At 42.2% G+C, this 27,588-nt stretch overlaps 1 long non-coding RNA gene across 1 annotated transcript in view; it reads left to right on the top strand.

Annotated features, from left to right (window-relative positions):
• Window positions 1–203: 203 nt before the first annotated feature.
• Window positions 204–27,588, top strand: part of LOC134297504 (uncharacterized) — a 232,374-nt gene continuing 204,989 nt past the window's right edge. The window contains exon 1 of the long non-coding RNA XR_010004270.1: window positions 204–837. This is a non-coding gene — a long non-coding RNA (uncharacterized LOC134297504). The remainder of the gene's footprint in view (window positions 838–27,588) is intronic.

The following is a 27,588-nucleotide window of genomic DNA, read 5'->3' on the forward strand; positions in this document are numbered from 1 at the left end:
AAGCCATGGGAGTAACATCTCCAGTATCTCTCCCAATTAAGGAAGCATCTGAACTATCAACTATATATATGAACTATCAGCAGCTGTAACTGAAAGGAGCTCTGCAGACTAGGCAAAAGGTCAGAATAAGCTTCATCCTGATCAAAGTTCATTTCTGAATCAGGTTCAGAAACAAAAGGTGGCTGGGGTATGACTGTCAAGAGTCAGACGCCAATTAGCGAACAAAAATAGAGTTTATTCAGCAGATAAGCCAAAAAGTAATGTTAACACAGAAAAAACCTTGAAACACTTCACTATCAGTGCTTCAAGAGCAGTTCAAACAAAAATGTAATTCAGCAACACAAGCAGGTAAAAACAAAGCTAAACAAACTTAGTGCAAACTGCGCTTTCTGAGTCCAAGCCCTGCTAGCCGGCTCTGTAGTTTTCAAAGGAACAGTTCCCAAAAGAAAACACCAAATTGGTCAGGAAACAAACAAACAAACTAAGAATGCAGTAGACTGCTTCCACAATGTGGATAAAGCCGAAGGCTCCAAAAGGATGGTGAAAAGACGTCGTCCGGGATTCCAAGGTCAGGTCAGGAGATAACAGCGGTGTCCAAAGAGCAAGCCAGGAGTCAAAAGCCGATAGTAGTCATCAATCACAGGGCGAAGGCAGTAGCAAGGTCAAATTCCGATCCAAGGTCTGAAGAGGGTGCAGTCATCCAAAACAGGTCCACGATAAGACACAGCGAGAGCCAAGCTAGGTGATAACAGCAGATTCAAATCATAGTCCAAGTCCAGTCTTCATGGAAACACAGAGATCCCAATGGCGCCTCAGCAACACCTTGCCACACGCAAAGTGCAGTGGCCAAACATTCTCATTTTATTCCCCTTCCTCCTGGGTGACCAAACACTCACACCCAAACACCAGGTGTCCCAAATCTACTCAGAGTCTGAGCTCCACACAGCTAGAGCTCGTGGATCCGGAGTACCTAGCAATTCGTCGGAGTCCCAATCATCCTGCCCACACTTAGCCCCATGAACACTTAAAGAACCATCCTCCCTTCTCCAAGCATCCCAATTGGGATCAGCTCCTGCAGAAACCCCAGGTTCAGAAGTATCCATAGACCCCAAATCCCCAGACATCTCCGGTGGCTGTGCCCATTCAGTGCCCGCTTCCCCAGCCACCACCTGTTCCTCAGCATCCATCTCCCCACCTGAATCTTCCTCAGAAGATCCCCCATATAGCTCTCTAAGTCGCTTCCTGCGCAACTCCTCCAGTGAACCCTCATCACGAGGGTTTTTTCTTCCTCTTCGAATTCCATCCCCATCAACCATAATCCCCGAAGGCGCAGTCACAACAATGACACTCCTCCAATCTCCTAGAACTTCTCCCATTCTCTAAGAGCTCTGAAAGATGTTTGCTAGTGGTTCTGAAATAACTTCAGCTAGTTCCTTCAATACTCTTGGATGTAGTTGATCTGTCCCTGAGGACTTGAATTCATTTAGAGTGGCCAGGTGTTCCTGGACAACTTCTTTCCCTATTTGGGGTTGGATTTCCCCTAATTCTTTGTCCATTCCATGTTGCTGAGGTTGAAGACAGCTTTCTTTTTGTGAGAAGACTGAGGCAAAGAAGGCATTAAGTAGTTCTGCCTTTTCCCTGTCCCCTGTCACCATCACCCCATCTTCTCCTCGCAGAGGCCCTATCGCCTCCTTGTTCTTCCTTTTTCTACCAATGTAAGCAAAAAAACCTTTTTTGTTGTTTTTAATATCCCTGGCAAGCCTGAGCTCATTTTGTGCTTTAGCCTTGCAAACCTTTTCCCTACAGGAGTTGGCTATTCGTTTGAATTCTTTTTTGGTGATTTCTCCCCTTTTCCACTTCTTGTGCACATCTCTCTTGAGTCTTAGCCCAGTAAGAAGTTCTTTGGACATCCATTCTGGCTTCTTCGTACTTGTCTTTTTTTTTCTTTGTTGGCACTTTGTTTGCATTTGCACCTTCAGTATTTCACTTTTGAAAAACTCCCATCCATCCTTAACTCCTGTGTCTTTTAATATTGGCGTCCATGGAATGCAGCTCAGTATTTCCTTCATTTTTTGGAAGTCAGCTCTCTTAAAGTCCAGAATGCATGTTTGACTTGTCTTAGTTTCAGCCTTCCTTTGTATGGCACATGGTCACTTGCTCCTAAGGATCCGACCACTTCAACTGCATTGATTAGGTCTTCCACATTTGTTAAGATGAGATCAAGAGTAGCCGATCTCCTTGTTGCCTCTTCTACCTTCTGGACCATAAAATTGTCTGCAAGGCAAGCGAGGAATTTGTTAGACTTTGTACTCTTGGCCGAGTTTTTTTTCCAGCAGATATTGGGATAGTTGAAATCACCCATGACTACTATATCTCTTCTTTGCACCTGATTGGTCAACTGTTGACGGGCGGCTTCATCAAGTTCTTCATCCTGGCTCGGAGGTCTGTAGTAGACACTCATGACATGATCTTTTTGAGTCCCAGTTCCCTTGATTCTTATCCAGATGCTTTCAAGCTGGTTTCCCGGATTGCAGTCTTGCATTTCTTCTGCACGTAACTGCTTTTGACATATAAAGCTACTCCCCCTCCTCTCCCCTTTGTTCTATTTCTGTGAAAGAGGTTATAGCCCTCAAAGGCTACATTCCAGTGATGGGAGTCATCCCACCAGATGTCAGTGATGCCTATGACATCGTAAGTGTGGTGTTGTGCTAAAAGTTGGAGTTCGTCTTGCTTATTCCGCATGCTCTGCATTAGTGTAAAGACATGTAATTCCCTGTGACCTTCCCCCAAGCTGTTTATTTCGGATTATTGTGCTCTCAGTACTTGGTCCTTGCTGTGTTTGTGCAGCCCTCCGTTTAGCCTTTTGGCAGTTCCCTGTGGTCGTGGGTAAAATACTGTTCGCAAGGCTGTTGTTCCCCTCCCCCAGTGGATCTAGTTTAAAGTGCACCTGATTAGGTTTGTGAGTCTGTGTGCAAAAAGGTGTTTTCCTACTTGTGTGAGGTGCACCCCATCACTTGCCAGTAGGCCATCTTCCTGGAAGAGTAGGCCATGGTCAAGGAAGCCAAAACACTTCTCCTGACACAATTTTCTGAGCCAGTTATTGACGTACTATTTTTCTGGCCCTTGCCTTGTAGAGCCGTGTCCTACAACGGGGAGGAGGGATGAAAAGATCACATGTACATTACACAGTTTTAGCTTTGTTCTGAGAGCTTGAAAATCGTTTGTGATCTTTTGAAAAGTATGCCTGCAGTATCATTGATTCCTACATGAATCAACATAAGCAGGGAGGGTGATGGGGCTTTAGGAGCCTGGTGAGCTTCTGAGTGATATGATGTATTTTTGCCCCCAGGAGGCAGCATATTTCTCGAACCATCCCATCCGGTCTGGAAATGATGGCTTCCGTTCCTCTCAGGAGGGAGTCGCCTACTACCAAAACCTGTTTCCTTTGAGGATTGACAGGGTCCCTTTTGTGCAAGATAGTGTGTAGGTCCCCTGAAAATTGTTCCTGTTGAAGTAAATTGTGTAGGTGTAAAGTGTTTTCCTCCTCCTCGACATCCCTAGTGCATTCATCAATGACAATCCATTGATATGGGTCCAAGAGCCCATCACTCTCCCAAGGGTGTTCCTGTTGTGCATGGTCTACGATTGGGGATGGAGCATCTACATGATTGTGTAAGTATGAATGTGGTAATGCATTGCCTTGTCAGGGCTATCCAGTGTGTATTGATCAAGGGTGGCCCACTGAGTGGTATCTAAGTAACTGTGGTCCTCCACATTCCTGATCAGATGTTAGTAGTGTAAGAATTTGGAATCTGTTGTGTAAGTCAAGCTGAGCAGAAGTATTCTGCGGAGGCTGCCTGGTCCTGTGTCTCTTTTTACGGGTGACCTCCTTCCATGCCTAAGGGTTGTCCACATTCAAATTGATCTCCCCATAAAGTCCCTTATCATGGTGGTGTATCATGGTGGTGTTGGTGTGATGAGGGTTGCGTATCTAGAACAGCGTGTTGTGCAGTGTCTAAGAAGAGCTAGAGTTCCTGAATGTCCTTAAGGGTCTTAATACGGTCCTCGAGTTGTTGGATCCTCTACTCCATCAGAGTCATCTGTTTACACTTGGTGCAGATGTAGTTGACTAGTTGTGTGAAGAAGCTGAACATGCCACAGCTTGTGCATGTGATGAGAAGGTTTTGCTTTTGTTGTATGTCTTGGTGAGTGAGGTTACAAAGCGGGATCTGTATAGTGTTAGGTAGAATCATAGAATCATAAGAGTTGGAAGAGACCTCATGGGCCATCTAGTCCAACCCCCCGCTAAGAAGCAGGAAATTGCATTCAAAGCACCCCCGACAGATGGCCATCCAGCCTTTGCTTAAAAGCCTCCAAAGAAAGAGCCTCCACCACAGTCCGGTGGAGAGAGTTCCACTGTCGAACAGCCCTCACAGTGAGGAAGTTCTTCCTGATGTTCAGGTGGAATCTCCTTTCCTGTAGTTTGAAGCCATTGTTCCGTGTCCTAGCCTGCAGGGCAGCAGAAAATAAGCTTGCTCCCTCCTCCCTATGACTTCCCTTCACGTATTTGTACATGGCTATCATGTCTCCTCTCAGACTTCTCTTCTGCAGGCTCTTTAAGCCGCTCCTCATAGGGCTTGTTCTCCAGACCTTTGATCATTTTAGTTGCCCTCCTCTGGACGCTTTCCAGCTTGTCAACATCTCCCTTCAACTGCGGTGCCCAAAATTGGACACAGTATTCCAGGTGTGGTCTGACCAAGGCAAAATAGAGGGGTAGCATGACTTCCCTGGATCTAGACGCTATTCCCCTATTTATGCAGGCCAGAATCCCATTGGCTTTTTTAGCTGCCGCATCACATTGCTGGCTCATGTTTAACTTGTTGTCCACGAGGACTCCAAGGTCTTTTTCGCACACACTGCTGTCAAGCCAGGCGTCCCCCATTCTGTATCTTTGATTTCCATTTTTTCTGCCGAAGTGAAGTATCTTGCATTTGTCCCTGTTGAACTTCATTTTGTTAGTTTCGGCCCATCTCTCTAGTCTGACAAGATCGTTTTGAATTCTGCTCCTGTCTTCTGGAGTGTTAGCTATCCTCCCAGTTTGGTGTCGTCTGCAAACTTGATGATCGTGCCTTCTAACCCTTCGTCTAAAGATGTTGAACAGAACCGGGCCCAGGACGGAGCCCTGCGGCACTCCACTTGTCACTTCTTTCCATGATGAAGACGACGCATTGGTGAGCACCCTTTGGGTTCGTTCGCTTAGCCAATTACGGATCCACCTAACCGTAGTTTTGTCTACCCCACATTTTACTAGTTTGTTTGCCAGAAGGTTGTGGGGGACTTTGTTGAAGGCCTTACTGAAATCCAGGTGGGCTACATCCACAGCATTCCCTGTGTTGACCCAACTCGTAACTCTATAAAAAAAAAAGAGATCAGATTAGTCTGGCATGACTTGTTTGTGGTAAATCTGTGTTGACTATTAGCAATGACCGTATTTGTTTCTAAGTGTTTGCAGACCATTTCCTTAATTATCTTTTCCAGAATCTTGCCTGGTATCGATGTGAGGCTGACCGGACAGTAATTGTTTGGGTCGTTCTTTTTTCCCTTCTTGAAGATAGGGACCACATTCGCCCTCCTCCAATCTGCTGGGACTTCTCCTGTTCTTCAAGAACTCTCAAAGATGATTGCCAGTGGTTCTGAAATAACTTCTGCTAGTTCCTTCAATACTCTTGGATGTAGCTGATCTGGCCCTGGGGACTTGAATTTGTTTAGAGAGGCCAGGTGTTCCTGGACAACTTGTTTCCCTATTTGGGGTTGGATTTCCCCCAATCCTTCGTCCATTCCGTGTTGCTGAGGTTGAAGATGGCTTTCTTTTTCTGAGAAGACCGAGGCAAAGAAGGCATTAAGTAGTTCTGCCTTTTCCCTGTCCCTTGTCACCATCACCCCATCTTCTCCTTGCAGTGGCCCTATCGCCTCCTTTTTCTTCCTTTTTCTACCAACGTAAGCAAAAAACCCTTTTTTGTTGTTTTTTATGTCCCTGGCAAGCCTGAGCTCATTTTGCGCTTTAGCCTTGCGAACCTTTTCCCTACAGGTGTTGGCTATACGTTTGAATTCTTCTTTGGTGATTTCTCCCCTTTTCCACTTCTTGCACATGTCTCTTTTGAGTCTTAGCTCAGTTAAAAGTTCTTTGGACATCCATTCTGGCTTCTTTGCACTTGTCTTATTTTTCTTCTTTGTTGGCACTGTTTGCATTTGCGCCTTGAGTATTTCACTTTTGAAAAACTCCCATCTATCCTTAAGTGCCTTGTTTTTTAATATTGGCGTCCATGGAATGCCGCTCAGTATTTCCTTCATTTTTTGGAAGTCAGCTGTCTTAAAGTCCAGAATGCGTGTTTGACTTGTCTTAGTTTCAGCATTCCTTTGTATTACAAACTGCAGGAGCACATGGTCACTTGCCCCTAAGGATCCAACCATTCATCTGCACTTTATGTGTAGACTGCCAACCTCCCCCCCCCCTTTTGTGTGTTTGTTTATGTTGTTTTGTTTTCTGTGTGTACTGTAAAGGTTTGTTAGTAAAGGTGTCACACTCAGTTTCCAAGCAATTTTAGCCAAAGTTTACCTGAAGCCAGGGAGCAAAGATGTCTTCTTGCTTCCTCAACTTCTGCAAGAACCCAACATCATTTAATTTTCTCTGCCTATGGCAACTGGGAACAATAAATAAATAAAGATCTGGGATATATTTATTTTATTTCATATACAGCAGCCCCATGTATTTCTTGGGGAATAGCTAGGATTTGTAACTATTAGCCAAAACATACATGGAACACGTGTATATGCAGTAAAACAATGTATCTTGCAACATGTCACAGATGAAAACTAGGGCATGGTGTGGCCAAGCAACATTAGAGTATGGTCAGAATTCTTTTATGAGGAGGGACTGAAAAGCTTGCGGATACAGGGAAGATCTACAGAGCCATTTAAGGTGGTGTGCAACTGCATCAGCCTGCAGGCATCCACACAATACACACAAGCTGATGTGAGTTAACCTGGGATAAGCCACCTAATACAGTTGCATCCTGGATTTTAAAAACACAGGATGCAACTGCATTAGGTGGCTTACCCCAGGTTAACTCACATCAGCTTGTCCTAATCATTCACCCACAATTCCCATGCAGAAAATGGGAGCACCCTCCCCTCTCCAAAGGTCTAACTGCCATTCCAGACCAGAATGAAGAAGACGGGGCCAGGAAGACATGTTTCCACCATGTCTCCTATATCATCAGTTGGAAGCACACACACACACACACCCCAAAGGTCTGCCATTCTGGACTAGAATGAAGAAGGCAGGGCCAGGAAGACATCTTTCCACCATGTCTCCTGTATCAATTTAGCAATATAATAATATATAATACTCATATTATACTATACTAAAATTATAATATATTGTATATACATATAATATTGATAATAATATGATGTAATACAATGTAATAATAATAATACACTATTATAATTTTATATTTATATTACATGTAATATTACTAATAATATTGCAATATAGTCGTATAGTACAATATAATATATAATGCTTATATAGTGCTTATATTGTGCTATACTAATAATATAATTTATTGTATGTATATATAACTTATAAGCCACCCTGAGTCCCCTTCGGGGTGAGAAGAGCGGGATATAAATGTTGCAAATAAATAAATAGAATAGAATAGAATAGGGGATGGATGTCCCAACAGCCATCTCATGCTCCCTGGGCTCTGGCAGCCTGGGGAGGTGAGGGGGCTGCCACTTCTGTTCTTTGCCCCCCCCATCCCCCCCCCCCAAAAAAGGGAATATATGTACTTGATTTCCTCCCTCTCTGCTACTTGGTCTATGTGACCAACTGCTTTCCTTTTGAAGGGCAGTTCATTCCTCCCAAGCCCACTTGCTGGTCACATGGCAAAGGACCAAAAAGTAGAGCTGCCAGAGATCAGGTACGTCACTTCTTTTTTCTTTTTTCTTTCTTTCTTTTTCTTTTTTTTTGGGGGGGGGGGAAATGGGTGGGTGACAGAGAGGGTGAAAACCAGGCCCATTCCCAGCTGTGCTGAATCAGCTTGGCACAGCTGGACTGTGGGGGCCCTGTCTAACCATAATGAAGTTTGGACCCAGCATTTTTCATGCCAGTTCCACCCATATTATGAGCCTGTGTAGAACCACCCACAGTTGGAACATGTGAGACAAACAAATTTCATGTATTTATTTATTGTACAAGTAGCTTTTCCCAGACTGTAGCTTATTTTTAGTATTAGAAAGTAGGAAACTAAGATGTAATCCTTGAAAAGCTACCAAGCAAGAGAGTGAAAGCACATAATTCAGCCACCTTATTGAAGTTAAGCAAGTGAGGTTGTGGCTGAAAAAACCACCTTGGAGCCTTATAGAAGTTGTCTCAAGTCCCAGCATTGGTATCAGTACAATAGATTTTATTAAAAGAAGAAACAAGAGCCACACAATAACCATACAATAGATGAACTAAGGGCTGTTCCAGACAGGCCTTTAATTCGAGACATCCAAACAATGCCTCTGGTAAAAATGAATTAATGCTGAGTAAACCCGGTTTTCTAGTTTACTCTGCATTAATTAAATACCTCATTAGATCTGGATCATAATTAAAGATCCAGGTCTAATGAGGTATTGGGCCTGTGTAGATTGACTGTCAGGGCACATCATGCATTTCCAGGGGGTCAATCCATACTGCCACCTCACACTATTGGGCTCCTGGAGCCTTCCACCCCTCCCCATAAACCCTAAATTTTACTTCTAAAACTTACTGAACAGAGTCCCTGGCAGCCATGGAGCCTCTCCTCGCATCCTCCTGATGGAGGAAATGATGCCTGAGAAGATGGGGAGGAAGGGCCGGAAGAATTCTCCTAGCCCCTCCTATCTACTCAGGCATCATTTCCTCCATCAAGAGGATGCAAGGAGAGGCTCCATGACTGTCAGGAACCCTTCTCAGTAAGTTTTAGGGGGGAAATTTGGTGGTTCAGGGTGGCTTCATGCTATCCCAATTTCAATCAAGATAGCATGTAGCCACCCCTGCAGGGAAAGCCCAGGTTTTGGTTTGGGGGTGGTCACTAGAACGCAAGCAGAAACGAGTTATATTAACCTGCTTCCGTTCACAGCACTAAACCTTACAGACACAAAACTCTGCAATGGGAAAATGTCAAGTATTCTGCTTTTTTTTTAGAATAATTTTTTATTGTGATTTTTCTCAACACAAACAAACAGACAGACAAAGTTTGACAATAAAACAATACAACAATAACAATAACTGTGTGTCGGACATAAAAGGGGGGGTGGTGGGGAATAGGGAAAGGGGTAGGTGGATGGGTGGGTTGACTTCCATATATAGTTCATTTCAAATCTTTAGATCAGTCTTTACTTAATAATATTTTATTCTTTAAATAGTCCTCGAAGTTAGTCCAGTCAGTGGCCTTTATTGTAGTTCCGTTCGATCTTTTAATCAAAAAGGATAGTTGATCCATATTCTTGATTTCCAATAATTTATTTAACCATAATTCTTTTGTTGGTGTTTGTGTAGATTTCCAGAGTCTTGCAATCACGAGTCTAGCTGCGGTAATGAAAAAAGTAAAAAGTTTATCTGTGTTGGGGTCAATCTTATCCCTAGGGTCATACAAGCCTAACAGGAGCAGTTCTGGTTTTTTAACGAATTTAGTTTTTAATATTACGTTACTCTCCTCTAGAATTATAGTCCAGAATCTTTCTATCTTTTTACATTTCCACCACATGTGGAAGTAGGAACCTATTTGGGTTTTACATTTCCAACATTTGTTATTTGTATCCCTATACATTAAACCAATCTTTTTGGGTGTTAAATACCACCTATGTATAAGTTTAAGCCAATTCTCTTTCAAGTCTACAGCGTATGAGTATTTGATTTTTTTATTCCAAATCGATTCCCATTCCTGCATCTGGATGGGTCTTCCTATGTTTCTTGCCCATAGTATCATTGCATTTGTTATTGTCGTCGTTTCAGTCTCCCAAGACAAAAGATGACTATACATTATAGTTATATTTTTCTTATCAATCTGGATAAATTTATCCCAGAATCTCTGATCCTGTTCAAAACCTACCAGTTTATCTTTTTTATATGCTTCTTTGATTTGGAAGTACTGGTACCAGGACACGTTTTTGTTTATCTCTTGTATTATCGTTAATTCCTTCAAAATTGGCGGGGGTTTTTTATCAGTTACTATTATTAATAGTTCTCTATATGTCGGCCAATTCCTCCAGCCTAATAACCTTCTGTGGTCGGCTTCTATTGGGGATACCCATAGTGGGGTCTTAGTGTGGAACCGGCATTTATAGTTATCCCATATTCTCAAAAGGGCAGATCTAATAAAATGATTACCGAATTGTTTCTCAATCTTCGACTTACCCTACCACAGATAACCGTGCCAGCCTTTCCTTAATTCATGACCTTCTAAATTTAGTATCTTAGTTTTTTCTAATTTAACCCAATCTTTTAGCCAACAAAGAGCACAAGCATCATGATATAATTTGAGATCTGGTACTCCAAAACCTCCCTGGGTTTTCCGTGCAATCATAGTGCTATATTTTATCCTAGCTTTTTTACTTTTCCAGATAAATCTCATAACAACTCTCTGCCAATCTTTAAATAATTTAGCGCTTCTTATAATTGGTAAGTTCTGAAACAGATAGAGTAGTTTTGGGAGGGTATTCATTTTTATAATTGCTATTCGCCCCAGTAGTGAGGCATTTAAATTTTTCCACTTTTCCAGGTCAGTTTTGATTTCTTTCCAGACTCTATTATAATTTAAATCTAATAATTGATTATTTTTTGCTGAAATCCAGATCCCTAAGTATTTTAGTTTGGATGGTGTTTCCAAACCTGAAATATCTTGTAGTACTCTTTGTTTCTTTTTGGACATGTTTTTAGTAAGAATCATTGTTTTCTTTTTATTGATTTTGAAACCTGCCACCCTACCGAATTCTTCAATTTTCGCAATCCAATTATGGATATTCTGAATTGGATTTTCAATGATACAAATCACGTCATCGGCGAAGGCAAGGTATTTATAATCCTGTTTATCTATTCTAGTGCCTAGTAAATTTGTGTCTTTATTAATTGCTTTGAGTAGGATCTCTAGAGCCATAATAAAAATCAACGGCGAGAGGGGGCAGCCCTGTCTTGTGCCTTTGCTAATTACAAATTTTTTTGTCTCCTGACCGTTGATTTGTATTTTTGCCCATTGATTTTCGTAAATACTATTAATACCATTTTGGATTTGTATGCCTAGGTCCAGTTCTTGAAATAAGAGTTTGAAAAAAGTCCAGTTCAGATTGTCAAATGCTTTCTCTGCATCTACCGAGAGGAAGCCTACCTCTTTTTGATTATGATGTTCGTAAAATTCCAGGGCATCTATTATTATTCTTACATTGTCTTTGATAGTTCTGGCCGGGAGAAAACCTGTTTGGTCTTCCCCTATCCAACCCTCTAGGAATTCTTTCAATCTGTTGGCTAGTATTTTTGAAAAGATTTTATAATCAGTGTTTAAGAGAGAGATGGGTCTATAATATCTGACATCAGACAGATCTGCCCCCTCTTTCGGTATCATTATTATCGTTGCCTCCTTCCATGATTCTGGGATAATTTTATCTTGTAGTGCCTGGTTCATTAATTTTCTTAGGAAGGCGATCACTTCTGGTTGATTTAATTTATAGAAGCCTGCTATGAAGCCGTCTGGCCCTGGGGTTTTGTTGCTATTTAAGCTTTTAATTACTTTGAGAATTTCTTTTTCTGTAATTTCCCTATTAAGTTCAAATCTTTGTACGTCTGTGATTTTATCCAATCTTTGTTTCCCTAGATATTCTGTAATCGCTTCCGGCTTAATGTTATCTTTAGAGTATAAGTTCTCATAAAATATTTGGAAAGTCTCTCTTATTTCTTTGTCCGAATTTGCTATTTTCCCCTCAGTTTTAATTTTCATAATTTGCCTGTTTTGTTTTTTCTTTCTTATTAACCGGGCAAGCCATTTGCCTGGTTTGTTTGCGTTTTCAAATGTGTACTGCTTAACCCATTTAAGTTGTTTAGCCACCTCCTCTAGGTCCCAACTTTCTTTCACTTTGACTAATATCTCTAGGTTTCTTTTTATTTCCCGATTCCTAGGGTTGGATTTCAGTTCTTTTTCCTTTACCTCAATTTCTTTGTTCAACCTGTTCCACTCTAAAGCCTTTTGTTTCTTTTTGCTGGAGTTTAAATGTATTAAAAAGCCTCTTGCTACCGCCTTGTAAGCATCCCAAACAGTTTGAGAGTTCGTTTCACCATTGTCATTGATGCTGAAATATTCTTTGGTCATAGCTTGAATTTTATTAATATCTTGCTTATGTTTTAGTAGGTTTTCGTTTAGCCTCCATTTCTTTATAGTGTTCTTCTTATTAATTACCATTATTAATGGGCAGTGGTCTGATATATCTCTGGCCAGTATATTTATCTCAGATATTGTTGTCAGCAATGATTTCGATGTCCAAATCATATCGATTCTGGACCATGCTTGGTGCCTATTTGAGAAATGTGTGTAGTCTTTTTTCTTAGGATTTAGTTCTCTCCATGGGTCTATTAAATCATATTCCTCTTTTAATGCCAAAAGATTTTGTGGTAGGGAGGTTGTTTCTTTTACTCTTTTTGATTTGTTGGTTCTGTCTAATTCTATGTCTAATACCCCATTAAAGTCACCGAGCAGTATCATATGATTGAATTCTGTGTTACTGATATTATCCCTCAGTGATTTCGTGAACTTTGTTTTGGGGCCATTAGGCGCATAAATATTACAGATTAATATTTTTTCCTGTTCACAATCTATAGTTACCGCAATTACCCTGCCTTCATTATCTTTGAATGTTTCTTTGGCTGGGAATTTGTCGTCTACGTATAAAGCTACCCCTCTTTTCTTAACACTGTCTGCCGCAATGAAGTGCTGGCCTAAATAACCTTTATTTAGTAACTTTGTATGCTTACGATCAATATGTGTTTCCTGTATTGCTATAATATTGTATTTTTCTTTTTTTAATCTATTAAATAGTCTATTTCGTTTACTCGGAGAGTTTAACCCATTAACATTATTTGAGAAACATTTTAAATGGCAACCGACTTTACTCATCTCTGGGGGCCCCATCCTCTTCTATTTGTTCACCCGCATCCGATTCCTCTTGGTCCGTATTTAGGTCCAATTCCGCCACTGTCGGGTCATTTTCTTTGGGTGAGTCGAATCTTCTTTTCTTGGTTTCTTTGGGATTTTTGCCACTACCAGATGATGACGATAGTCTATTTATATTTACATCTTTCTTTACAGTTCTGAAAAAATCTTTTGCTTCTTCTTCCGAAGTTATCCATACTTTCTCATCTTTATATGTCGCCATCAGGCCTTCATAATTGTCCCATCTGTATTTAATTTGTCTTTTCTTGAGTTCATCTGTAAGGAAGTAGTACTTTTTCCTTCTGCTTAGTATCGATTTTGGATATTCTTTTAAAATAATCACTTTTCTCTCTTTGTACCAGATTGGGTTCCGGGCATTCCGCGTAGTTTTTTTCAAAAAGTGCACAATGACATCCTTTATTGCTTTGTTTTTTTTTTTTTGGTAAAATTAGATTGCACTCTGTAGACCCTGTCAATTTGCCCACAGGCCTCCTGTTCTGTGCACTGTAGAAGTTGAGCTGTTAGTTGTGTAACCACCCATCCTATATTTTCCTTTTCCTCTTCTTGAACATTTCTATATCTCAACTGGAATTCCAACGATTGGAATTCCAGTCTTTCCTGTATCTTTTCCAGTTTTTTTCCTTTTTCTTCCATAGATTCCATCTTTTCTTGCAATTTGTTTTGCATTTTATCGTTTTTTCTGTTTACTATTTTTAGGTCGCTTATATCATTTGAGTTTTTTATAATTTCTTTCTTCATTGCACCTATCTCCTCTCTCCATTCTTTCTTTAACTCTGCCATTTCTTCTTGGAATGATTTATATTGTAGATCCTGTTTCTTGGCTATCATTTGAACCTCGTTCTCCATAAGGTCCTGCTTCTCTGAGATTTTCTTAATCTCCCTCAGAATGTCTTTTAGACCCTCCTCCTCTGGTAGTGAGGACCTTCTTACATTCATTCTGGAGTCCTTGTTGTCTTTCTCTATTTTCCACCTGGGAGTTGCCATTTCATAAACTTGTAATACAGGATAGTAAAGTTTGGTCTCTATTATACAGGCTTCGTGGTAATCACTGTTATATTAGCAATCAAGTCAGATGACCTACCCACTGGAAGTTCTAATCGTGGAGATGAGAGAGAGCCGTAAATATCCGTTCTTTTATCCAGAAATTATGGAGGTTACTGCACGCCCCCACACTCCAGGGACAAGATCCTGGCCGTCAGCAGTTGGGACCGAGCCGTGACTAGTGTAGGACTTACCCACTTCCTTCTACTAGTATGTACACTAGTTTAGGGATACAATTTGACCTAGAGTAACATTACATTACCCTCCATTATATTGTAATACCAACGGTTTTCTTGTTTTTTTGCCACTCTCCTCTAATTTGGTCCGTTCCGCTCCGTTCTGATCCTTTCCTTATTCACCTCCTCCCATTACTTCGTTCCGTGGGGCCTTTTTCTCCCTTTTATTCAGTTAGCTATGGTTCCTTACTGATGTTTACTCTGTGTCCCTCTCAAAGTTGTCCTCACGGAAAATTTACTCGCGAGATACGTTCCTTCCGGGTCTTTTGCAACTTCCGCTAGCGGCGGAACCTACTTCCTGCCTTTTGTTTAAAGAAGGGTAGGCTCTAGACTAAACAACATGGCGCCAAGGACACCGCCGCTTCTCGAAGCACCCCCTCCACAATCTCCTCTTCTCCGCCGCCTCGACCCACCGCTCTGTAAGCTTCTCCAATATTTTCTCTCTTCCCGTCTGGTGCAGCTCAGGACTTCATGGCCACCATGGCAACCATGGGGCTGTCCCAATTAGTATTAGGCCCTACCCACAGAGCGGGGCACACACTTGACTTGGTTTTCTGCCAGGGACAGGAGGAAGGTGGCAGTGTGGAAGAGCTTACCATCGCTTCGTTGCCATGGACCGACTATAACCTGATCAGGTTTAGGCTCACTGCGGGCCCCCCCAACCTCCGCAGGGGTGGAGGACCAATTAAGATGGTCCGCCCCAGGAGGCTTATAGACCAGAGGGATTCCTGACAGCTCTTGGGGAGTTTCTCGCCACCTCGGCTGGTGACTCTGTCAATGCTCTGGTCGCTCTCTGGAACAAAGAGGCAGCTAGGACAATAGACACAATCGCTCCAGAATGTCCCCTCTTGAGTACCCAAGCTAAACCATCTCCTTGGTTCACTGAGGAGCTGGCAGCGATGAAGTGAAAGAAGAGGGGACTAGAGGGCGTGTGGCGTTCAAAGCCGAGCGAGCCAAACCGAACACGGCTGTGTGCCTACCTAAGGGCATATGCCACGGCAATAGATGCTGCAAAGAAGGTTTTCTTTGCAACTAATATTGTGTCCGCAAAGAACCGTCCGGCAGAGCTTCTCCGAGTTGTCAGAGGTTTGTTATATCCCGTCCCTCAAGACGGGATCCCTGACAACTCGGCAGCCCGCTGTGAAGCATTTGCTCGGTTCTTTGTGGACAAAGTCACTTTTATCTGTTTTGGCTTTGACACCATATTAACGGCAGTCTCCGAGGATGTAGCACAAGCACCTGCTTGTCCTATTTTGATGGATTCATTTCAATTGGTTCAGCCTGAGGACGTTGACAAGGTGCTTGGAGAGGTGAGGGCTACCACATGCATCCTAGATCCCTGCCCATCCTGGCTGGTGAGAGAAGCCAGAGGGGGGTTGGCCGAGTGGGTGAAGGTGGTGGTGAATGCCTCCCTTCGGGAAGGCATATTTCCAGCGAGCCTTAAATTGGCTGTAATCAAACCGCTGTTGAAAAAGCCATCACTGGACCCCACTCAATTGGATAACTATTGGCCTATTTCCAATCTCCCCTTTTTGGGCAAGGTTGTGGAACGTGTGGTGGCCGCGCAACTCCAGGCATTCTTGGTAGATACCGATTTTCTGGATCCGGCACAGTCTAGCTTCAGGCCAGGGCATGGTACCGAGACAGCCTTGGTCGCCTTAGTCGATGATCTACACTGGGAACTAGACAGGGGGAGTGTGTCCCTGCTGGTTCTGCTGGACCTCTCAGCAGCCTTCGATACCGTCGATCATGGTATTCCTCTGGGGCGCCTTGCTAGAATGGGGCTCGGGAGTACTGTTTTACAGTGGCTCCGGTCCTTTCTGGAGGGTCATTCCCAGATGGTGTCACTGGGGGACAGTACTGAACCCTGCGGGACCCCACAAGTCAATGGTTGTGGGGCCAAGCAGGTGTGCTTGGCCCCACAACCATTGACTTGTGGGGTCCCGCAGGGTTCAGTACTGTCACCCATGTTGTTCAACATATACATGAAGCCGCTGGGAGAGATCATCCGGAGTTTCAGGTTGCGGTGTCATCTGTACGCAGATGATGTCCAACTCTGTCACTCCTTCCCACCTGTCACTAAGGTCGGACTGGATGAGGGCGAACAAATTGAAACTGAATCCAGACAAGACGGAGGTCCTCCTGGTCAGTCGTAGGGCCGAACAGGGAATAGGGTTACAGCCTGTGTTTGATGGGGTCGCACTCCCCCTGAAGACACAGATTCGCAGTCTGGGGGTTCTCCTGGACTCATCGCTGAGCCTGGAACCCAAGGTTTTGGCAGTGGCCAGGGAAGCCTTCACACAACTCAGACTTGTGTGCCAGCTGCACCTGTTCCTTGGGAAGTCTGACTTGGCCATGATGGTCCATGCTCGGGTTACATCCCGTTTGGACTACTGCAACGCCTTCTATGTGGGGTTGCCTTTGAAGATGGCCCGGAAGCTTCAGCTAGTACAACGAGCAGCAGCCAGATTAATAACTGAGGCAGCTTATAGGGAGTGTAACACCCCCTACTAAGCCAGCTCTACTGGCTGCCGATATGCTACCGAGCACAATTCAAAGTGCTGGTTTTGACCTATAAAGCCCTAAACAGTTCTGGCCCAACGTATCTCCTCCTATGAGCCAGGAAGATCCCTAAGGTCATCTAGTGAGGCCCTGCTCTCAGTCCTGCCTGCCTCGCAAGCATGGCTGGCGGGAACGAGAGACAGGGCCTTTTCAGTGGTGGCTCCCCGGCTGTGGAACACCCTCCCCAGAGATATACATCAAGCCCCAACCCTTCTGAGTTTTAGAAAAGCCCTGAAAACATGACTATGTGCCCAGGCTTTCGATGATTAAATGATAAAGACGACCCGGACTGGCTTATGACCACAGTACGAGGATATTGGATTAATGAGTCCCTTCAGGTGAGAAGGGCGGGATATAAATGTTGTAAATAAATAAATAAATAAATTTATAGCATTGTTGTGGAAGCTGTTCTCCTAGGGCACTTCCAGGCAGCGCTGAAATCAGCCCCAAAGCGGGTTTAAGAAACCCTTTTTGGCACGGATTTGTCAGCGGGGATGATGGGTAGCAGAGTTGAAATCCAAAAAATTCACCATCCCGGTCTACCTCCTTCTCTCCAGACTGTTTCCCCGTGTGGAAAACAGCACTGGACAAACTCACTCCAGTAGATGAGGGTTCAGTTGGTAGTCCAATGGCAAACAACTTTATTTACATGATCTATTTACAGATAGAGCAAATCAGTCCTTTCTCCTCCATGAGTGCTTGCCGAAAGCACCATGCACACACACACAGCACATTGCTCATCGCTGTTCTCCGCTCGACACAGGAAACTAACCACTCCCCTGCATTCCACAGGAACCAAGATAGTAAGTCCCGGTCAAAACACACTTGACCCCATTGGTCCTGTGATACATCAATCATAGCAGACTCTCATTAACTCCATAATTGCTGAATCCAGATTGATTTTAACATTTCACAATACACAATACCCTGACAGTATTCCCATCCCCACTCCACCCAAAAAAACCAGGCTTTCCCAGGGAGGGTGGTTACATGCCATCCTGGAAGCCTCTCAAAACAACCCTTAAAACTTTTTTAAAAAACTACCCCAGCTGCCATTAAGGTAGTCCTTGCATCAATGTGTTGTCGAAGGCTTTCATGGCCAAAATCACAGGGTACTTGTGTGTTTTCTGGGCTGTATGGCCATGTTCCAGAAGCATACTTTCCTGACATTTCACCCACATGTATGATATACCTCACAACCTCTGAGGATGCCTGCCATAGATATGGGTGAAAGGAGAGAATGCTTCTGGAACATGGTCATACAGCCCAGAAAACACACAACAACCCAGTCCTTGCATACTCCTGGCACGAAGACATGGCAGACCAAGAGATGGGGGATGAGGAACAGAAAGGGCTTGAATACACACAATAAGAAAGACCATGCTTGGAGCTCCTTGTTGCATCACAGGCCTGGAAACTCCTATGATCTCACCACCATGCAACAGTCCAGAATATAAGCAATCTGTTTATTGTAAAATATATCAAAAGTATTGAAAAAATCAGGAAAGAAGAAGTGTATCCAAAAAGGGTTTAGCAATAATCAACGATCCAACAGGAGTCCAAATGTCTCAAACAGATTCATGCCAGGATTCAAGGAGCACCTTAATGTAAGCCTGGTTAGTTTTTTCTTTACGTTTTAAGGGTTGTTTTGAAGCTGGGAGGAGGGGTTGGGTGCCATCCCAGATCTTTGGGCTCTGGGAGCCCAAACGTTTCAGAATGGCAAATGGGGACTCACTCCTGGGTAGTTCCGGGATCGGTTTTAAGGTATTGGTTTTAAGGCCTGTCTGAATTGATCCCTAGAAACCTTCATTCTATAGTCAAATTGCTTGGGAGGCAACAAAGGGAAACAAAATCAAAACTGAAGGATCTAGTAAAGTGATAACAGCACAGATACCCTTTTGTCTTGGGGATGTACTGTATATACAAGGTCATCAGTGACTAGCAAACCATTACCTTCAAACAGCTGTTCAGCAGCATATCTGAAATGAAGTGCAGTAGAGTCTCACTTATCCAACATTCTGGATTATCCAACGCATTTTTGTAGTCAATGTTTTCAATGCATTGTGATATTTTGGTGCTAAATTCGTAAATACAGTAATTACTACACAGCATTAATGTGCAATGAACTATTTTTTCTGTCAAATTTGTTGTATAACATGATGTTTTGGTGCTTAATTTGTAAAATCATAACCTATTTTGATGCTTAATAGGCTTTTTCTTAATCTCTCCTTATTATCCAACATATTTGCTTATCCAACGTTCTGCCAGCCCGTTTATGTTGGATAAGTGAAACTCTACTGTACAATCAAACAGCTTTCTGCAAGATAGGTGTCCATGCCATAATGATATTTAATGGTACATACACTGTAGATCAGCAGAACACTGATACATATTGACCTCTAGTATAGGCAAAACACTGAAGTCATGGGAAAAATATTGTGTGCCCTTAGGGGTTCAACTTTACTTACTGGTATACTTACCAAAATCAATCTCACCAACCATGTGTTAAGAATAGGCCCCAGGAAGGTTCGTTTTGGGATTCTGCATTGTTCCATTTACCAGATTCTCCAATGCACTTCAGTATGCTTTGAAAATTACAAAAGTTCAAACCCTGTGACCATAACAGGTGAAAAAATATGATTCAAAGGAAGTCTGCCTTAAAAAAAAGAGAGATCTTCAAACTAAAAGAAAATAAAGGTGTTCTTTTAAAAGCTTTGAAGAACAAATGGTTTCATGCTAAAAAAAAAAAACATACAAACAAACTAAAATTCTAAGGCCAGGATGTTGCTGGTGGTACACATCATTGTAACCCAAGCAATAGTAGTACTATCCAGGAACAGAAAGGAAAATTATTTTATTTTCATTGTATGGGTTTGACATTATCATTTGGTTCTTCTTGATATGGGTCTAACAGACCTGAGCATAGACTTTTGAAAGACTGTGGCTCATAGTTGTGGCAGCAAGTTCAGCATTTGACCATTATGCCCCACCAGTTATGACCTACCTTATTTCCAGATGTTGGAAAACATTTGAAGATATTCATGCATACATATCACATTACTTTCCCCAGTTTTAACTCTCTGAATAGATAGAGCTTTGTCCTTGACTTACAAATATTCTGTTCCTCGTCCTGCTCAGCAACCTTTATTGTTTTTTTTAGTACTGAGTGCTTGGAGAGGGAGAGTTTGCACACTGAGACTTTTATTTCAAATAATTGGGAGGGGGGAGGTTACATGTGCAAACCTGAGATTCAACTCAAATAATCTGATACCTCTATCTTGGTTGGGAATTGTCTGGTTTTGATTCCATCTCCACTAGACATCAGAAGATTCAAATAGCTATGACTATATATGAGGTAAGCAACTCTGGAAGGCCCAAGAGCTAACTTTTTGCCTCCAAGATTCCACAAGGGCTGAACTGAGCTGAAAATATTTACAAACTAAAAAAAGGAAGTGCCTTTTGAGCTACTTTCATGGGGAGTTGAGTTTGATCTACTTTCACAGGGAATTGAATTCTAGGTTTTGAGTGAGCTGGAAGTTAAGCAACAGTCAAAATTGCAAAACTGCCGCTCCCAGAATACTCCAATGGGAAAAGCATTTTCAGGAGATATATGTACATGGTGGTAGCCACTTTCAGAAACACTTGTTTCTGCAAGCCCTATTCAGGTGTTAAAGTCAAATTACCCCAATCCTAAGAAAAGGAAGGAATAGAAGTGCACTTGTTGACCCTAATACACTATTATGTATTGTCAGACCAATTCCATAGTTACCTTTCCTTATAGTTGACCCTGGCTGCTGCCACAAATTCTGTTGCCATCTTCTCAAGCACAATATCACTATTAAAATCTAGCAACCAAACTGGGCATAGTATTCCAAATGTTGTTACACCGCATCTAGTAGTAAAGCATTACATTACTCATTGTTTCATTATTTTTAATCCCTTTCTTAATCATCCATAATATGGAATTCACCTTTACCACAGCACCTGCCCAATGCATCAGGATTTTCAAGCCACATTACAAGGATTTAATCTTTCATTGTCATTTTGTTAACTGCTCAAATTAATCAACAATTAATATCAGCTCACATATTTCAAATGGCAACTGTTTTTAATCCAAAGAAAGGGATCTAGTATTGCATGAAATAAAGATCGCACAAGACAAAGGTTTGATGGCATTCCTATGATGCAAAAACAAGATAGAAGACTTGCATGGAAATGGGATTTTGTCGCTTAATAGATTACTATTTGGAATGGATGAGAAGAATGCATTGATTCCTACATACCACTGGGGTCTCCTCGATAACTTAACAGCATGATGTCTGGCACCTACTGGTTAATAGACATACTTTCAATATGATCAATATAGGCTCATCACAAAGCCAGCAACATTGAGCATCAGTTTTCATGGTTCACTATGCAGCGTTTACATTTTTCTTAGTTGCCTAATTCTCACCTTATGGTTTTTGATGAAAAGATAATAATAGGCATTTTAAAGAGATGGTGAATACCAATGGATGGCACTAGAGATTAGGGATAACCCTGAATATCTCAAAGTTTTCTAAAAGTTTGATTCTCCCTTCTCTGTATAACTATGAAAGAGGTTGACAATAAGATGACAAAGGGAAATATAAGAAGATTGAGACAAGATAGTGTATCACATACTAAATATGGGTGAGGGGTTTTACCTAAACATAACATATGATACTTTTCTTAACAAACAACAAATATAAGCAATTTCACAAAGTGACAAGCTTTACGGGTTTTTTTTATCAAAAGCAAAAGCTCAAACTTCCCTGGCATCTCCAAGAACAGCAGACACTGATTTAGTACTAAAACATCTTCCCTGGAATTAGGTGGAAAGGAAAAACAAAGTTGGCGGTCCTTAAACTATCAGCACCTAAATTATATAATTCCATCCCAAAGGAAAGCTGATTGCTTTCCTCATTATTTACTTTATAGGGAGCTGCAAAACCAAATATGTTCCAGTCAGAGCAGGTCCAACAATGAGGCGAATTAAGCGGTCGCTTCGGGCACAAAACATACGGGGGCGCAGTCGAGACTGCTTTTTCTGTTGATTTGTTGTAAAACATGATGTTTTGGTGCTTAATTTGTAAAATCTTAATGTAATTTGATGTTTAATAGGCTTTTCCTTAATTGCTCCTTATTATCCAACATTTTCGCTTATCCAACGCTTTTATTTTTCAGTTATTGGTTTGGGGGGGGGGCAAAATTCTGTTCGCCTACACTTGAAAAATACCTAGGACTGGCTCTGGTTCCAGTCAACATTAACATTAGACAGCACATGTACTGGCACAGTCTTAAATCTGCAGTGGTGACCTCTTATATCAAAATAAAAATTAGGTTGCTGTGAGTTTTCCAGACTGTATGGTCATTTTCCAGAAGTATTATCTCCTTACATTTCACCCATATCTATAGCAGGCATCCTCAGAGGTTATGAGGTCTGTTGGAAACAATCAGGGCCAGCTAACACCTCCGAACAAAGGATTCCCCCAGGCAGGAAGCACACAGGCTTTGAAGCTGCAGGGCCACTCAATGCTCATCAAGGTGGCCAATTGCCCCATTCACACATGCCTCAAGTCGACAAGAGTTCTTTCTCCCACCTTGGACCTTCCATAAATCCTGCTTTGCTAGTTTCCAACAGAACTCACAACTTGTGAGAATGCAGATGCATCTCATGGAGCCCCACCCCCTGCAAGTTGCCATGGCTCCTCAGACGGGGAGCAGAAGCAGCAGCAAGACTCCTGCCAGTCCCCCTGCTGCCAGAAGGGAGAAGAGGCAGGCCACCCTAGAGGGGTGGGGCATGAGCAGGGGCAAAGGCAGAGTGGGTGCCCACTATGAGGGAGATAACCCAGCACCTGGGAGAAATGCTGGCTCTTGGCGACCAGCCCTTCCTGATGGTGGAACAGGCAGGGGTTTGTTGCTTGGTGGTGCTGGTTGCTCCCCACTACAAGTTCCCCTCCCGTACCACCTTCTCCAGGACAATGGTGCCATTCCTGTATCGGGGCTGTAGGGAATGCATGGAACAGTTGCTGTATAGTGCCAGCCAGACATTTGGTCCAGCTGTGATGGTGGACACATGTACCTCTTCCTCACTGGGCATTGGTGGGAGAGAGAGGACACCAGGGTGACAGGGCATCGCTGGGCCCTGCTCCATGTAGAAGTGCTTGACAAGGCCCACACTTATACGGCAATCTGCCAGGCCACAGAACGCATGCTGGAGAGGTGGATGTCTAGGAGATGGCATCTCACGACGATTTTATGATAACAGATAATGGGGCAAATATAGTGCAGGCAGTGGAGGATGCTGGCTTCCACATGTTGCACATTTTGCACCTTACCATCCTTGAAGGGGTAGGGCTGGCTAGTTTGCTCTCTACAGAAACCATATGACAGGCACCATCTGCTCTGGCAACTTGGCCACATGCTGGAAGGATGAGCTGGTGTCAGCAGTGAGGGCAGTGTACCTGCAGAGGGGTGGAGAGAGAGAAGGTGTAGCTGGCACACCTGGCGCCACCACCTCACCACCCTCATCCACACCAGGGTCTATTTTATTTCTTACCCCTTTTTTAAAAAATCCACTACCCTTTCCCTATATCACCTCTCAACTCTGACATGCTTCTGCCCCCATATCCAGCAAGTCAGACCTGCAATGATCCTACTTACCTGCCTGCTTCCTCTGACAAGACCAGCATTTCACTCTACAAGTATGCTTTGCTTGCTTGCTTATTGCTTATAAGTCTCATTAAGTGATTTAGGTTAATCATAATTACTTGTGCTTAAATTGAAAAAAATCTTTAAAATCAGTGGATGACCAAAATGCTCTGAAACCTTGCAGGATTAATGCCCTGCTTGTGTTGTCTCATTGTGCAAAAATTCAAGGGGATACAGTAGAGTCTCACTTATCCAACATAAACGGGCTGGCAGAACGTTGGATAAGTGAATACGTTAGATAACAAGGAGAGATTAAGGAGAAGCCTATTCAACATCAAATTAGGTTATGATTTTACAAATTAAGCACCAAAACATCATGTTATACAACAAATTTGACAGAAAAAGTGGTTCAATACACAGTAATGCTATGTAGTAACTACTGTATTTATGAATTTAGCACCAAAATATCACAATGTATTGAAAACATTGACTACAAAAATGCATTGGATAATCCAGAATGTTGGATAAGCGAGTGTTGGATAAGTGAGACTCTACTGTACCTCTTTTAGTTTTAAAAAAAATCTGGAAAACTTTTAAAAATCAGCGAATGACCAAACTGTTATAAAACCTGGCAGGCTTAAAATCATAAATGCTGCCTACAAGTGGGCCAAGTTTCATCCTTAGCTGTAAAATGATGGAGAAATCAGCCTCACAATTTTCCCCATTGTCACTAATGGAACGAATCATATGAAGCAATTATGAAGCTTCAGAGATTTGGATTACGAAACAAAATGGCACTCCTTTGAATCTTTACAAATCAAAGCAGAGGCCATCTAAATCTCCAACACAAATTATTAATCAGATTTCAGCCGTTCACACACCTCTAGTAAATATTAGGGCTGTGCAAAAACAATTCATTTATGGGTCGTAAGTGTGATTAGTTAAATCTGGATTTATGATTCTAGGGGAGAGAGGAGCAGCGGGTAGTACTCCAGCTGGTACTCTTCCCTCTCTGTCTCCCTGCAGGAAGCTGGGAGATACCAGGGGACAAGGCATGTCCACCCTGAAATTAGCGCACTGCCTGCCCTCCTGCTTTTCTTTCTCCTGGCCTTGGGACAGACAGAAGGATACCCCATCAGAGGAAGATGTGCTCAAATCTTTAGCAGAGTGTGGCAGCAGCCTCCTGCAGCCTTTGAGCAGCAGTGAGGAGTTGTCCCCACTCCTCTGCCTCCTCCTCACAGTGCCCCATGCATCCTCCCTCCTTCCCCCATTACACTGGGGAAATGAGACAAGGTGCCCTGTCTCTGTCCCCATCAGAGAGGGGAAAGGGCAGCATTATCCTTTTCACCATCAGATGGAGAAAATAAGTTTAAAATGAAGGTAGCTGCATCGGACACTTACCCAAGCGTAGGCTTTCTTGGCACTTCAAGCATCAATGGGGTGGGACCTGCCAAGTGTCATGTGATGGTGCTCTGAAGGTCTCATCCCCAAAGTGCTGCAAAGGGGCAATTTGTCCCAGTGTGATGAGGTGGCATGTCATTGTAGCACCAGGGTTTACAGTCCTCTATGCTCTGAATCCACCTTTTGGCTAAAAGAAAGTAGGAAAGATTAAATGTACATTTACCTATTTCCCACAGAAATAATAGCTTCATTTCACCTTTATCTAAGAACATTCCTCCTTTAGTATAGATTTCTGTCCTAACCTTCAATCAGGAAGATATTGTATGAGGGGGCAGGGGGACAACTGAGTAACAAGCTTTGAGTAACTGATTGATACTTTATGCATAACACTTAATGACATCATCAGAGGTCATTCCTGGTCCCAGGTTTTCTGCTGGAAACTTCCAGACCTTGAACGATCCTGAATTAGCAACCTTCATCTTTTTTTTTCTTTTTTTGCTTTTTGGTCTAACAAAAGTTTCTTATTTCCTCATGAGAAGTGCAATACATAAAAAAACTAGAGGAAGGAAGACAGCAGAACTTCCTTGGCCCCTTCTGCTGGTTCTGTTAATATTCTCCTCTGTGTGGAACCTCCTATAATAGGCTGTACCTTCTTATATTCAAGTGTATGCTAGTTTGGGAAGAGCAGAAACATGCTGGGCCTTTTTACGGCATTTGATTATAAATAAATGTATCCCTTGTAGGCCTTTTTCCTCTGAAGTAAATTTGTCTGGTAAAGCCAATGAGCATGATTCCCTACTTTAAAATGTTTTAAAGAAAGAAAACTCACATCTCTTTGAGTGACTGAATAAATGAGAAGATCATTTGAATTACCTACTTCCACCTTACGTCTGAAGTTAGCATTGTTTGCAATGATAAAGTAGAAATATTCTGACGAGCTGTCTGACTTGTTATGAATCTGAACTTTTTATTGCATTTTTCCTTATGCCCTCTGCTGAAACAAAATGTTACCAAGAAGAAAGATTAATTTCACACTTGGCAAAACTCGGCACTTGGCAGCAATTTGTATAGCACTGCAGAAAAATAGAAAGTGACTCATCAACCATCCTTAGGCTCTGTACCAGCTTTTCTATTCTGTCTTTGCAAGGCATACAATTTAGAATTTTTTGTCATTTGAATACATTTTATCACTATCAAAATGCTAAACTGAACTTAAGAGGAAGTGATATCCTCTCCATTTAGCTTTGAGAGTATAATCAGCTTTATAGCAGGTCAACTACTTCCACTAAAAGCAGGATGTTCTCATGATAAGAAGAAGAAGGCAGAATTGTGTTCCTCTTGTGGAACAGCAGCTAAATCTCACGGCATGTGGTTTCCCAGTAACTGGGTTGTGCTGCAACAAGGGACATATGTAAATGAAATTTCTCTAACAATTGAGTTAAATGTGGGTGCATAATTTCTAATTATGTGAAACTATTTATGGATAAGGTTATATAGGTGCCACAGAAGGCAGACTGATAGTGGCAGGAAGATTTAATGAGAATGGAAAGCTTGGAAATACATGGGGCATCAATACACATAGCTGAAAATCCCAGGTTAATGAGGAGTAGCTACACTACCTGCCTTCATCCTGCAGCAGAGTCCAGACCATCCAGCTGGATCAAAACCAGTTTGGTCCTATTTAATGATCACCTTATACCAACTTCTCCCATGAAAAGCTTCCCTTTAGAATCTATTCTGAAGGTCTCACAATGTGATGTGGTCATATGAAGGAATACAATCTTCCAAATAACATGGCCCAAATCATGAAGGGCATTCTAGGCCAAACATTGTAATCTGGGTTGTGCACATAAACAAACTTGCAGCTTGTGAAGCTGTTGTAACATGAGACTCACTTGTGCCATCTCTCCATTCAAGGAAATGTGACCAAGAGGTAACAGAATACAAAATGGCAAAAATGTAAGTTTGGCTATCAGTACAAAGCAATGAAAAATTCATTTCAAAGGTGTTGTACAAATACAGCATTCACATTTCACACATATGCTTATGAAAATAAATATATTTTGCTAGATCATTGTGCTATTTTATTTTCTTGGTATCAACCATAAACTCCTTTCCTATCAGCAAGATGAATCTGCACTATGAAATTTAGCAACAGAAGAAGATGCTGTATTTATGTTCAGATCCTTTTAGGTGGAATAAATCTAGCCCTTGAGAATATTAAAATGTGCCATTATGTAGAATAAGTGAAATGAATTATTAATCTGGAAATTGGGTACAACATAAGTAGTAGCAAAGTACTCTTTTTGACACTGTACAAGAAAGATGACTAATCAGAAAGATCTTTTCTGGAGGTGAAAGCAACTTGGTTCTCTTTTCCAACTACCGTATATACTTGAGCATAAGCCAACCCAAATATAAGCCGAGGC

This window comes from Anolis carolinensis, chromosome 3 (assembly GCF_035594765.1).
Source record: "Anolis carolinensis isolate JA03-04 chromosome 3, rAnoCar3.1.pri, whole genome shotgun sequence".
NCBI classification, from domain to species: domain Eukaryota; kingdom Metazoa; phylum Chordata; class Lepidosauria; order Squamata; family Dactyloidae; genus Anolis; species Anolis carolinensis.